Here is a 14,597-nt window from a genome sequence, read left to right as displayed (position 1 = left end):
TCTGCCGCTGCAGTCTAGACTGGAGTTCCTCGAGAGAGGGCAAGCTCTTGCCTCCTTGTGCAGTTCAGTCATAGGTTCTCCAGATGACAGCTGTTTTGCGGCAACTACTTTCCGTGAGGCAAAACTTCCCCCAGAAAACCTGGATGAGGCCAGTTTCCAGCACTGTTCTCTTCGCCTCCTCTCTCCACCAGCACTGAAGCCAGCTCACTATTTCCGTCTCCAGCCATCATGGTTATTTATACCAGGGAACTGGAAATTTTGGCCTTAGCTGATGCCAAGTCTTGAAGTCAACCATGCCATTTCTCTCCTACTGCACTCCCTAACCTTGAACACTGGGGCAAAGTTTGGACTCTTGGTGCTTATCCCGAGTTCCACATATAAATGTTCCACCCCACCCCCACCCCAGAACCAGGCACACTAAGGAAATTGGAAGAGGGGAGGGAAGATTTGTTATACTCTCTCCCTTGAGCAATGGAGAAAGAAGTTAAAATTCCATAGTCAGGAAAGGCCAGTCAAGTGATTTCTTTGGGTAATTTCTGCTGTAAGTGATTTACTACCTCCATTAGAGTCAAGAAGCAGCAGAGAATCTCAAAGTTCTGCCCTTAGAACTTGAGAAATAACATTTCTGTGTCCCCAGTGCAAAAATTCAGGTTTGAAATTAAAGTTTACTTTTCCTTTGCAATGAAGAAAAGAAATGAGGTAGCTTATAACTTTTTTGAGACCCTGAGATAGGTAATCAGATTCTAAACTAGTTCTACTGATATTCAAAGCAGTCACGCCAAATCCTACCAGATCCTCATATTTTTTCTGAGAGCACAGGACTGCTTCATTCCAAAGCCCTCCCAAATTAGAATGAAACAGCATTTAGTTTTTGCTATGGTTCTGAATCTTTTTCTTAATCATCTCTCCTTATAATTGGATGCTCTCTGCTCAGTCGCTCAGTCGTGTCCAACTTTTTGCAGGATTATAGCCTGCCAGGCTCCTCATGAAATTCTCCTGGCAAGAATACTGGAGTGGGTTGCCATGCCCTCCTCCAGGGGATCTTCCTGACCAAGGGATCAAACCTGCTTCTCTTACATCTCCTGTACTGGCAAAAAGGGTTTTTTTATTAACCACTAGCACCACCTGGGAAGCCCATAATTGGATATTATAATATTCCTAATAATTCATAATTTTAAAAGCTTATAAGCTTTTAAGAAAAAGTTCACATAAAAATGGATTAGCTACTGATTATCCAAATAGCCACAGCTATCACTGCAGTACTGTCAGAGTACTACTGCATTAGCTCTCCCTCGCAGCTGCTGAATTGAGCAAGAGGTGTGGGGACTTCCATCCAGTTTCAAGGGGATCTGCAGAGAAAGTTATATTCAGATGAAGCAGCTCCACTCCCCTTGTGACTAATCTTCATCAGTTTCATGGGCTCTGCTGACTCACTTCTCTATTCAAGATGTTTATTGCCCAGGAAATAACACTTACGCCATCAAAATCCATTTCCACTTTGAATGATGCCAATGTTACAATTCAGCATGGGAAAAGGCTCAACTCCTTATGTGTGAGTTACGACACAAGTGCCAGCAAAGAAGAAGAAAGTTTTACCTTTTACAGGAATCCTTTGTTTATTGGCATTATTGGCCAATGTTGAGAAGTAAAGCAGGAACAGGGGACTGACCAGACTGGGCTCCCCTGTTTGTGTAAGACTTGATAGATCACCAAGGGTCATAGATTATAGGCTTCAAATTCAAGGATCAGGTCCTTACAGTTGTTCAGTACCCAGTAGAGGTTGTTTTGGCCGTGCTCTTAAGAGACTAATTTATAAGCTAAAATGCCAATTTATTCAGTTGTCATGCACACACATACACACAATAAAACTGTCAAAACTGTCATGGGAAATGTGCCAAGTGTCCATTAGTCAATATATTCACTTCTCAGTTTTAAAAAGATCTATTTAAAAACCAAACCATTATCAGAAGTTTACTTTTGACTACAGTATCCTGTCTATTGTCTTACATGTCTCCCAGTTTAGCCTGTGAGCTGCTGGAGATCAGGAGCCGTGTCTCTTTGGTCTTGATAATCTCAGGGCCCAGCCCAGTGCCTGGTACACAGTAGACACTGACATATTTTTTTTTACATACGAGCAAGTGAATAATAATGATTTGTGTGAAATCTCTCTGCAAATTGTAAGGCACTATCTAAACAGAATGGAGACTATGAATAAGGACTTACAATCATTAAGCTACAATAGACTAATGTGCCCACCTTCACAGTAGAAGCAATGAAGTGTGAAAGCAAACACTGGGAAGCAAGTGAAGATGTCCATGTATAAGAGCAAAATTTATGTAATAATGCCAATTAATGTTTTTAGGTAACATTTAAGAGATATGACGTACAGAACATTAGGTTTTAAAAGCTTTTTTTTCTTGGCTGTTCTGGGTCTTTGTTGCGGTGTGCAGGCTCCCTGGTTGTGGGTTGCGGGCTTCAGGGTACGAGGCCTCAGGAGTTGCAGTGTGAGGGCTTGTCTAGTTGCAGCACTCTAGCTCTCAAGCTATGGTGCATGGGCTTTAGCTCCTCCACCGCATGTGGGATCTTAGTTTCCCCTCCAGGGATCGAACCTGTGCCCTCTGCAATGGAAGATGGATTCTTAACCACAGGACCCCCAGGGAAGTCCCTAAAAGCACTTTAGATGACAAAAATATAAAAATGATCCAAAAGGAAAGCAACCCTGAATATTCACTGGAAGGACTGATGCTGAGGCTCCAGTACTCTGGCCACCTGATGCAAAGAGCTGAATCAATGGAAAAGACTCTGATGCTGGGAAAGATTGAAGGCAGGAGGAGAAGGGGGTGACAGAAGACAAGATGGTTGGATGGCATCACCAACTCAATGGACATGAATTTGAGCAAATTAGGAGCCTGGCATGCTCCAGTGGATGGGGTTGCAAAGAGTCAGACATGACTTAGTGACTGTACAAAAACAATAATAAATAAGGATGAACTGATGTGAAGAGAGAGAAGGGAAACCTGAAAACTAAAACTTCAAACCTCCACATCATGGGTCTACAAGTCAGGAAACTTGTTCTGTACCTAATAGGAAACTGGGCAATATCCTCAAAGGAGATTGTTTAAAATTTTCTGTTTGCATTTCTTTTACCTTGAAGGGTATGAATAAGGAAAAACAAAAATGTGGGTCAGTCAATGGGTGAAAATTTTTAAGAGAATATTGTCAGGATCAACTTACCTTAGGAAAAGATAGAGGTCAGACTGACTGTGTTTGAGTGAGATGTTGAGCATAGTTGGGTTAAAATGTATATTGAGTCAGAGATAATCAGTAGTGGTTAGGCCCTGATCTGGCCAAAAGAATATTTTGAATTATTAAATGTATTAGGCAAGACAAAGAAGATAAATAAAAAGTTACTGAATTCCCTAAGCCTCTGAGTCACAGGAAAAAAATAAATCAATACAAATAAGCCTCTAATTTTGCTGTAACAGCCTTGAGGGAGAATGAGTAATGGTCATAGTTTGGGAACAAGAAGGAGGTGCCCTGGTCATAAACTTGGCAGAGCCACGGCACGGTTGAGCCATTGTTCAGGAGGCACCATTCATTATCAGCCATCAGCCACATCCATCTGCTTAGTGGAAGACTATGTAGACCACAAGCAGGAGAGCTGGTGGACAAAGGAAAGTGCCACTTCCTTCTTTATTCATAATATCCTAGTTTCTTTTTATTTTAAGTGCAGGGCTGCTTTTTTTCTTTTAGTCTTTATATTTGGAAGATATTGAGATAGGTCAGGAAAGATTTAGATAAGCTAATCTTAAGTCCGTTAGCAAAAAATATCCCTTTCTTTCCACTAGAAGGAGCAGTCTTCTTATTTCTTGTCCACAGTTTCTCTCTCAAAGATCCAGCAGCAAAGGAGACACAGACATAAAGAACAGACTTGTGGAGACTGGTCCGGCCGCGGTGCGAGAGCCGTGGCGGCCTCTGGGGCGGCGGCGGCGGCTCCCGCGGCTCTCGCCTCGGGCGCCCCGGCCGTCCCGGCGGTCGCGAGGGGAGCCGCCGCCGCCGCCTCGGGCCCGTGGGATCCCCCCGGGCGGCTGAGAGGCAGCTGGCCGCGACCCACGGCGGCGAGGCAGCAGCCCGCGGGGTCGGTGCCGCCGGCCCGGGAGCTCATCCAGCCGGCGGTGAGCGAGCCGTCCTGCGCCGTGCGGACCAACATCCGGTGCACGGTGCCCGGCTGCAGCAGGATCCTGCCCGACAGCCCCGCGCTCCGCATGCACCCGGTCAGGAGCCACCGCCTGCAGCTCCTATGTAACAGCCATCACCCACCTTCAGATCATCCCCTCACTGATTACTAAGGCAGACATTACATCTCTAAGCACAAAGGAAGAGGCCAGTCTGACGGGGACTCTCTCACCGTTGTTGGCCCGAACGTCATTCTCGCGAGCACTTTTTAACACTTTATATTGTTGGTTTTTTTGTGGAACTGCTGTCAGGAGCTATATCTCTCCAGACCTTGTGAGGCATCCGTTAAGTAAAAGATACCATTTATCAATACTTCTCAAGACTGGTTTGATAGTATACAATTGTTGTTCAGTCGTTTTGTCATGTCTGACTTTTTGCAACCCCATAAACTGCCGCACTCCAGGCTTCACTGTTCTTCGCTGTCTCCCTGAGTTTGCTCAAACTCATGTCCATTGAGTCAGTGATGCCATTCAACCATCTCATCCTATGTCGCCCCTTTCTCCTCTAGCCCTCAATCTTTCCCAGCATCAACGTCTTTTCCAATTAGTTGGCTCTTCGCATCAGATGGCTGAACTACTGGAACTTCAGCTTCAGCACCAGCCCTTCCAATGAATATTCAGGATTGATTTCCTTTTGGATTGATTGGTTTGATCTCCTTGTGTGCAAGAGACTCGCAAGAGTCTTCTCCAACACCACAGTTCAAAAGCATCAATTCTTCGGTGCTCAGCCTTCTTTATAGTCCAACTCTCACATCCATACATGACTGTTGGAAAAACAGTAGCTTTGACTAGATGGACCTTTGTCGGCAGAGTGATGTCTCTGCTTTTCAATACACTGTCTAGGTTTGTCCTGGCTATTCTTCCAAGGAGCAAACATCTTTTAACTTTGTGGCTGCAGTCACCATCTGCAATGATTCTGGAGCCCAAGAAAATGAAATCTGACACTGTTTCCGTTGTTTCCCATCTATTTGCCATGAAGTGATGGGACCAGATGCCATGATCTTCATTTTTTGAATGTTGAGTTTGAAGCCAGCTTTTTCACTCTCCTCTTTCACCTTCATCAAGAGACTCTTTAGTTCCTCTTCAATTTCTGCCACTAAAGTGGTATCTGCATATCTTGGGTTGTTGATATGTCTCCCAGCAATCTTGATTCCAACTTGTGATTCATCCAGCCCAGCATTTCATGTGATGTACTCTGCATGATGGCACAGTAAATCCAACAATAAGAAAAGATTTGAAAACTGTACCAAAATTCTACTGTTGTCCAGTTGAAGGATGCCCTAGAGGCCCTGACAGAGCATTTTCTCAATTTTCTCTCTCAAAACAGCACTGTATGAAAATGCATGCTGAAAAGAAGCATAAATGTAGTATGTGCAGCAATTCATATGGTGCCAAGTGGGACTTGAAAAGACACGCAGAGGATTGTGGCAAGACCTTCCAGTGCACGTGTGGCTGTCCCTATGCCAGCAGGAACTGCGTTACAGTCCCACATCTACCGAACTGGCCATGAGATCCCTGCAGAACACTATGGACCCACCTAGTAAGAAAAGGAAAATGGAAAACTGCCTGCACAACCAGAAACTGTCCAGTAAGACCGTTGAATCACTGAGCAACCAACCAACTCCATGACCAGGCGCTCCAGAACTAGAAACTTCAGAAATAAAGCTGGTGGGTCCCTTTGAAGACTCTTGCAGCTCTAATGCCAAACAACAGACTCTTCCAGCAGCTCCAAGGTACCCTCAGGAGTTGCTTTTACCAAAGCCCAAAGTGGCTTTGGTTAAACTCCCCATCATGCAGTTTTCTCCTGTGCCTGTCTTTGTGCCTACAGCTGACTCCTCGGCCCAGCCTGTGGTGTTGGGTGTCGACCATCAGGGCTGTGCCCGCGGTGCCGTGTACTTACTGCCCTTGTCCATTGGAACCCTGATCCTCGGCCTGGATTTGGAGGCCTGCTCTCTCAAGGAGAGCCTCCCTCTTTCAAAAGTTGTAAATCCTGTTGCTGTTGAGACGATTAGCACAGGTGTTCAAGTGAACTTGGGTAAAAGTCCATTTAGCCCATTACTGGAGAAGGAAATGGCAACCCACTCCAATGTTCTTGCCTGGAGAATCCTGTGGACAGGGGAGCCTGGTGGGCTGCTGTCCATGGGGTCGCACAGAGTCAGACATGACTGAAGCGATGCATGCATGCATAGCCCATTACAAGAACTCGGGAACACATGTCAGAAGAACAGCATTTCTTTGATCAATGTACAGACAGACCTGTCCTATACCAGACCACAATTCATGCCATCTGCATAGTGGGCCAGCCCTGACTCCTCTGTGTCGTCTTGTTCACAAACTGATTTGACATTTGGTTCCCAGGTTTCCCTTCCCATTAGTGTTCAAAGTCAGACTTTTTTGCCCAGTTCTAAGGTAACCTCATCTATCGCTGCTCAGACTGATGCATTTATAGATGCCAGTTTCCAGCCAGGTGGGATCTCCTGAGAAACTCAGAGCAGTGGACTGCAAATTCCAGCAGATGACTGAGTACAGATGGACCAAGCTGTAATGTGTGGAGACATTTTTGAGAGTGTCCATTCATCATATGGTGTGTCTACAGACAATATTATAAGCAGCAGCTTAGTAGCAGAGACTGTAACTCATGACTTGTTACCTCAGAACTACCCTAAAACTTTAACTCGAGATATTGAGAAATCCACACCAATTATAAATTTCAGTGTACCAAATAGTATGCTTTCGTCACAGAACATGACAGATAATCAGACCCAAACCATGGATTTATTAAGTGATCTAGAAAACATCTTGTCAAGTAACCTGCCTGATCAGACGCTGGACAACTGTGGTCTTTTGTCTGACACAAATACTGGACCTGACACCCAGCTCCCATCTGGCCCAACCCAGAATCCTGCAATTGATTTTGATGCTGAAGAGTTCTTTTCAGCCTCAAATATACAGACGCAAACCGAAGAGAGTGAGCTTAGCACCATGACCACTGAGCCAGTCTTGGAATTGCTGGACATAGAAACCCAAACTATTTCTTCCTTGCAGACCCTTCTGCCCAGGCCTACAGTTGTAGAGGAAATTCTAGCTTCTTAGGCCTTGAAATGTTTGATACGCGGACACAGACGATCTGAACTTCTTTTTAGACAATAGCCCTCATCTGCCACTGGGAAGTATCCTGAAACACTCCAGCTTTTCCATGAGTACTGATTCATCTGACACAGAGACCCAGACTGACAGAATCTCCACTGCTAAAAACCTGCCTGCCCTGGAAAGCAAAATTCAGTTGAACAAGTGCCGAAACACAGACCATGAATTCTGGCTTCAAAACTTTGGGGAGCTTATTCTTCACCAGCAATGAAACTCAGACAGCAATGGATGATTTTCTTCTGGCCAATCTGGCCTGGAACACTATGGAATCTCAGTTCAGCTCTGTTGAAGCCCAAATGTGTGCAGAACTACACCCAGTCTCCAACTTCTGAAAGCAGAGTCCACCTGGGGGATGGATTCACAAATACTGGACCTGACACCCAGCTCCCATCTGGCCCAACCCAGAATCTGGATTTAGAAGATGAAGAACAGGGACAACAGTACTAACTCTACTAAATGTAGTCAATGTTACTTTGATTCTTTGAGGTTCTTTGCCTTTTTGTACTTGTAAACATGAAATCTGTGTAAAAATTTGTGAGTGTATTATAAAGTGTAAGATGTTGATCTGAAAAAAAAAAAAACAGATTTTTGGACTATGTGGGAGAAGGCGAGGGTGGGATGATTTGAGAGAATAGCATTGAAATATGTACAATACCATATGTAAAATAGATAACCAGTGCAAGTTTGATGCATGAAGCTGGGCACCCAAAGCAGGTGCTCTGGGACAACCCAAAGGGATGGGGTGGAGGAGGTGGGAGAGGGGTTTAGAATGCGGGGACTCATGTACCTGTGGCCAATTCATGTTGAAGTATGGCAAAAACCTTAACAATATTGTAAAGTAATTATTATCCAACTAAAATAAATAAATTTTTTAAAAGATCACCATTGTCCACACCACCACCAACCTCCCCCACAAAAAAATCAGGGTTTTCCCTGTGGTCCAGTGGTTAAGAATCCACCTGTCAATGCAGGGGAATGGGTTCGAGTCCTTGTCTAGGAAGGTCCCACATGCTGCAAAGCAACTGAAGCACCCAGAGTACGTGCTCCACAACAAGAGAAGCCACTGCAATGAGAAGCTGGTGCACTGCGACAAGAGAAAATGCTCATGCAGCAACGAAGTCCCAGGGCAGCCAATAATAAATAAATAATTCTAAAAAGAAAAAGAAAAAATAATCACACCTATAGCTGGGGCTTTTTGTTTTGTTGTGCGTGATTTAGAGTTAGAAGAGGGAACAGGGAAAAACCTTACTATGGCAGCACTTTTTAAAAATCACAATTCCTCATGTATAGAGACTCATAGAACAGTAGGCAAAAAGAGTAAGGGAGAGATGCAACTTCAACAGAGCAGAAGAATACTAAGTGAAAAGTTGCTGGAAACTGAGAAAAGAGGCTGCCATATCAATCTGCCCTCTAACTACAGATTTTAAAGGAAGATTCCATTACCATGCCATTGGACAGAAATCAGAACTAAAGGAAGTCCTCACTCACACTGGTTGGTTTGGTTTAGTTGCTAAGCCATGTCCAACTCTTGCAACCCCATGGACTATAGCCCACCAGGCTCTTTTGTCCATGGGATTCTCCAGGCAAGAATACTGGAGTGGGCTGCCATTTCCTTCTCCAGTTTTAGGATTATCTCCCTTCTTTTGTTGACTCTGAATCTAAATAGATACCACTATGTTCAAAGTTGGGAACAGAAACAAAAAGTCAGCATGGAAAGTATTAAAAAACAAAACAGCACAATAAAAAATGAGAAAGGAAAAAAGTACTCCAGAGATTCAGAAATTGTCCATACATGTGAATAACTTTGCTGGAGCAAGAAAAAAATTACAGGAAATTATTAGGCATCTTAAGTGGAATTGAAGGACCTGGATGTATGGGAGAGGGGAAATAGAAGAAATAAGGTAAAATTTCAGTAATTGTTGAGCCTGGGTGATGGGTACTTATATAAATTTTCAAGTTTTTATAGCAAAATTTTTTTAAACTAAAGATCTATTAAAGATAATATTGAGTTGGCCTAAAGTTTCATTTAGGTTTTTGATATCTTAGAGAAAAACTGAATCAACATTTTGGCTATCCCAATAAATTAACTCTGCAAATTTGTAAGATATTACAATACATACACCCACAAAATATAATTTCACTTCAATATACGAGTGATATAAGAAAATTTTTTTCTTCTTTTTTAATCCTATTTATAATAGTAAGAAGGAGTATATTGGGAATAATATAACTTAGATAATAAAAGCTACTCAGAGAAAATTTATAAAACTTATTTAAAGAAATAAAGGAACCCTGAAACAGAGAAATACTCATGGACAAGAAGAGTAACTGTAGTGAAGATGGCATTGCTTTTCAAGTTAACATACAGATTTAACACCATACCTAAAGCAGTATCACATTAACAGGTATAGGTAAAAATTTCTCATTCATATACTTCTTGTCATAACATTTCTTTAAGCTCTGGGATTTTATGCATTAATTATACTTATGTTCTATATCATATGAGGTTTTGACATCTTTGGGGGCTTTGCTGGCTGGGGAAGGGACTGCCCTTTAGGGCTGGCTAATTCCTGAGACAGGAAACAGTATGTTGGTTGATGAGCCCAGCTTTCCTATACAAACCAACCAATTCGAACTCTGCACCACCAACCACCTCCTTTAGCTAGCAGTCACACACATAGCCAGTATTTCCCCTGCCCTAAATCATCCCAAGACCAGATACCAGACAACAAGGACAGCCCTGTCCCCCAAAGTTTGCTGGAATTACTCAGATATCCTAATCTGTTTGCCTTTCTCTGCCTTGCTTTTTCCACAGAAATCATAACAAAGACTGTGACCTGTGCTTTTCCTCCCCTCCTGTCTTCCTTCAGGCTTCCCTGGTGGCTCAGATGGTAAAGAAGCTGCCTGCAATGCGAAAGACTTGGGCTCGTATCCCTGAGTTGGGGAAGATCCCCTGAGAAGGGAATGGCTGGCTACCCTCACCAGTATTCTTGCCTGGAGAATTCCATGGACAGAGAGAAGCCTGGCGGGTTACAGTCCCTGGGGTCACAAAGAGTCAGACACGACTGAACAAAGAACACTTTTCTCTTCCTTCAGACTAACTCTGGTGCACTCCTTGTGGCCACGCGTGGCATGACATGCCTTTCATTTCTAAGACAACTTTTTTTACAATGGCATTGACCTGGTGTTTTCACTCAGTCATTTTTATATATTAACTGCTGGGCACAACTTATCTTACTTTTCTGCATTCTTTGGCCATCAAATCTAGCTTTTTTTTTAATGTCTAGTTTTTTTGTCAGAAGCAGCTGCCACTGCAAAAAATATTTATTTACAATGTCACAGTATTGTTGAGCATCTGTTGATCATTCAGTAGCTGCACAATGCATGAGTTCTGCTTATAAACTCCTTCCACACAGGTGTGCACTACTCATTTGCTGATAAAAAAAAAAAGAGAGAAGCTACAGAAGCCAGCTTGTTCATTCATACCACAGCTTTTCTCTGACTGTTTAGCATGCGCTGGGCAGTGTGCTGAGTGAGCAACGGGAATACAAGATATCTGACATGTGATCCCAGCACTAAAAGTGTAAAAATCCAGCTGGGTAAGTGAAACATGAACAGAAAATTCCTAACTTATCATAAAATGTAAATTTAACTTAGAGACAGCTCTTTTGCTTTCACATCCTTTTTAAGGTTCTCCCAGAGAGCTGTTTCACAGACATAATGCTGATACTAAAGTCCAACTTATAAAAGTGCTTACTTATTTTTGCAGAAGAGGGAAAACTGATTAGTAGGTATTTTCTGGGAGTAAAAAAAAAAAATACTATGCAAGATTGAGTCAGATCTCAAGACTTGCAGAGACTGTTCTGTTTTGCTACTTTTGGAAGGAAAATACACTCTACTGCATTTCATTTGGCTTCTAAGAATAGTTGCATTGTTTCTATTTTTAATATTTATCTATTTATGGCTGTGCTAGGCCTTCATTGCTGCACGTGGCTTTCTCTAACTGTGAAGAGCTGCAGCTACTCTTCATTGCAGTGTGCTGGCTTCTCACTTCAATGGCTTCTTCTGCTGTGGACCAGGGGTCCTAGAGTGTACAGGCTCAGTAGTTGTGGCCACGGACTTGGCTGTCCTGCCACAGTATGTGGGATCTTCCTGGACCAAGGATCAAAACTGCAAGGTGGTTCTCCAACCACTGGATCACCAGGGAAGTCCACATTTTTTTTTCCTTTTAAACTAGGAAGCATGGCTGGAAAAGCAGAGGGAAAATACAAAACACATACACATTTTTGTCAGGAAAGCTTTAGATTATATGCCAATAACAAAACTTTTACCTATCAAGGATATATATAAGTACAATTAAATTCATATAGAATCAACCTTCACTTTAGAGCTGGGTTAACTTCTAGCTCCAGGAGATGGTGAAGGACTGGAAAGCCTGGCATGCTGCAGTCCATGGGGTAGCAAAGAGTCAGACATGGCTGAGCAACTGAACAACAACAACAATTTATATATTTATTTATTTTTGACCACAAAGCATGTCAGATATTGTTCCCTGAGCACGGATGGAACCCACACGCCCTGCAGTGGAAGCAAAAAATTCTAACCACTGGACCCCCAAGGATATCCTGAGGCATCTTTCAATGGGCTGGTCTGAGAGCTTTGCTCTTAATGCTTTCCCACACCATAACTTTAAAATGCTGTGTGGGAAAACCAAATGCTGTGGGACTCCTATTCTCTATTCTTTTTCCTCAGACTTACCTTGTGAACGTATTCTTTTTACGGTCTGTATCATGCACTTTCACTTATGTATCTGTGTCCTCCCACCAGACTATGAGCTCCTGGGGTGGCAGGATCTCTCTTTTTTTCTGTGAACTTACATGTCGAACAGAACCTGACAGAAATGACTCTAGCCCTTCTTTCTCACAAGATCCTCATCAAGCTGATTGGTTTCCTTCACCTTTTCTGCTTTTCTGCCTGTTACTATGAACTTCACCAGTTGTTATTAAGCTTTCTCTTCTTTGGTAACCACGTAAGGGCTATGGTATTTAATTATGGTTTTGTTATTAAGTAAAGGTGTTGCTATTTTCATATATTTAAAAACTATCTGTCTATCTTTAACCATTGCTCATTTCTCTGTAGAGTTGTTTGTATTTCTCACTGATTTATTTTCTTTTTTAAAAATTTATTTATTTAGCCGTGCCGGGACTTAGTCATAGCATCCATGATATGCCATCTTTATTGAAGCATGTGGTATCTTTAGTTGCAGCTAAAGATGTGGGATCAAGTTTGATGAACACAGATCAAACCCAGGCCCCCTGCACTGGGAGCATGGAGTCTCAGCTACTGGACCACCATGGAAGTATCATCACTGATTTAGTTTCTAAAACACCAGTTATTAATCTGTATTTATTATTTAGCTCATTAAAAGGACAGTTTTCTAGTCCTGTAGAACTGTGTTCAATTCTTGGCTCTAGGTAATTATTGTCATCCCTAAAATGAGAAGAAAAATAATACCTCCTGTCTCATAGAGACACTCATAGAAATGTTATGAGTATTAAATGAGAAAATTCATAGTGTACCTGGTATATAATTATAGGTACAATTTTTTAATGTTTACTATCATCTTTATTAGAAACAAAACAATAACACAGTAATGAATGTCTATATTGGTATAGCATTTTTAAATGCCCTAAGTATTTTAACATCTTTTAAAATCTTTATGGCAATCCTGTAAAGTAGGTAGGACTTTTCTGAAACGATGCCTCATTTGTGCTTTCTAGACTAGAAGAGTGAAGAGAGCTGCCAGTAAGGCTTTGAGGTCAGAGAGAAGGTAGTCCAGGTAGGCTAGGTCTAGGAGCTCATTCAAATCATACCTTGTAAGTAATGAGAAAGCTCAGTGCATAAGGCTGAACCTGAATTCAGCAAACATGAAGGAACACTGAACAGGGGTTTTGCATAGTGTAACCTAGATGTCACCTGAAGTTTTCCTGAGATCCAGTATTCCACACTGTGGAATTCCATTGCATAGAATATTAGATCTCCGCATATACTCCAAAGAGTTCTGCAAATTCCTAGGAGGTTTACATTCTCATAGTCATTTCTGGCTCCAGACACCTTCTTCCAGTGAATTGGTACCGTTTGTGGATCATCTTGGCATCTAGCACATGCTCTGGAATAAGGATATTGCTTTGATCCTGATAGAAATTCACTCCTGATATGAAATATCTAAAGTAAAATAAAACAAACCACTAATATTTTTTCAAGACATAGTCTCTATGTCTATATCAACATACCAAAAAAAGTGTGAGGGACAAAAGAATGAATCATGCTGTCAAAACGAAAAAAAAAAGCAAATTGCACATGGATAACCTTGTCCATCTGCTGGTCACTCCACAATCAGGAATTTTTTTTTCCTCTGGCTACTGTAAACCTATTGTCCCCAGATCCCAGCCTCACACCATCTCACCACCTCTTTTCTCATCTGTCCCTCTGGTCTCTCCTCTTTCCCAAGTCTCTTCTGGATTAGTCCTAGAAATTTCAAATTCTCCTTATTTTATTTTGTGGAACAATTTTTGATTCCCTTCAATCTTTGCTCCCAAACTTGGGCTCACATCTATATTTCCCAATCATTACATGCTCAGCAGAACAAAAGGGATTTTCATGTAACCAATGTTTTTAGAAGACTTTCTTTGTGTGTTGGCCCCATTCTCTCAGTTGTGGTTATACAACACTTTTTTTTGTTCCTCCATTACACCATCACTTAAAATGTCAAACGGTACCAACTTCCCTGGTGGTCTAGTGGTCAAGAATCTGCCTGCCAATGCGGGGGACATGGGTACAACCCCTGGTCCAGGAAGATCCCACATGCCATGGGGCAACTAAGCCCATGAGCCACAACTACTGAGCCCATGAGCCTAGAGCCAGCGCTCTGCAACAAGAGAAGCCACCACAATGAGAAGCTGCGCACTGCAACAAAGAGTAGCCTCTGCTGCAACTAGAGCAAGCTCTCACGCAGCAACGAATACCCAGTGCAGCCAAAAATAATAAATTAATAATTTTAAAAAAATTTTACACAATACCAACAGATTTGTCTCCATGTCTATCCCCAGTGCTCAAATGAATAAGTGAACACACTTTCTGGAGAGTAAAGATGAAGGAGGATCCAGACACCAACACTCTTTAGCCTAAAAACAAAAGATTACGATCACCAGCCTA

At 42.3% G+C, this 14,597-nt stretch overlaps 1 pseudogene; it reads left to right on the top strand.

Moving 5' to 3' along the window:
- Positions 1–3,986: 3,986 nt before the first annotated feature.
- Positions 3,987–7,714, top strand: LOC145525175 (ATM interactor-like; annotated as a pseudogene).
- The last annotated feature ends 6,883 nt before the right edge of the window (positions 7,715–14,597 follow it).

Source organism: Giraffa tippelskirchi, chromosome 11 (genome assembly GCF_054371585.1).
Source record: "Giraffa tippelskirchi isolate mGirTip1 chromosome 11, T2T-mGirTip1v1.2.pri, whole genome shotgun sequence".
Taxonomy (NCBI): domain Eukaryota; kingdom Metazoa; phylum Chordata; class Mammalia; order Artiodactyla; family Giraffidae; genus Giraffa; species Giraffa tippelskirchi.
Note: the sequence above shows the minus strand (reverse complement) of the source record. Positions and strands in the feature narration are given on the sequence as shown.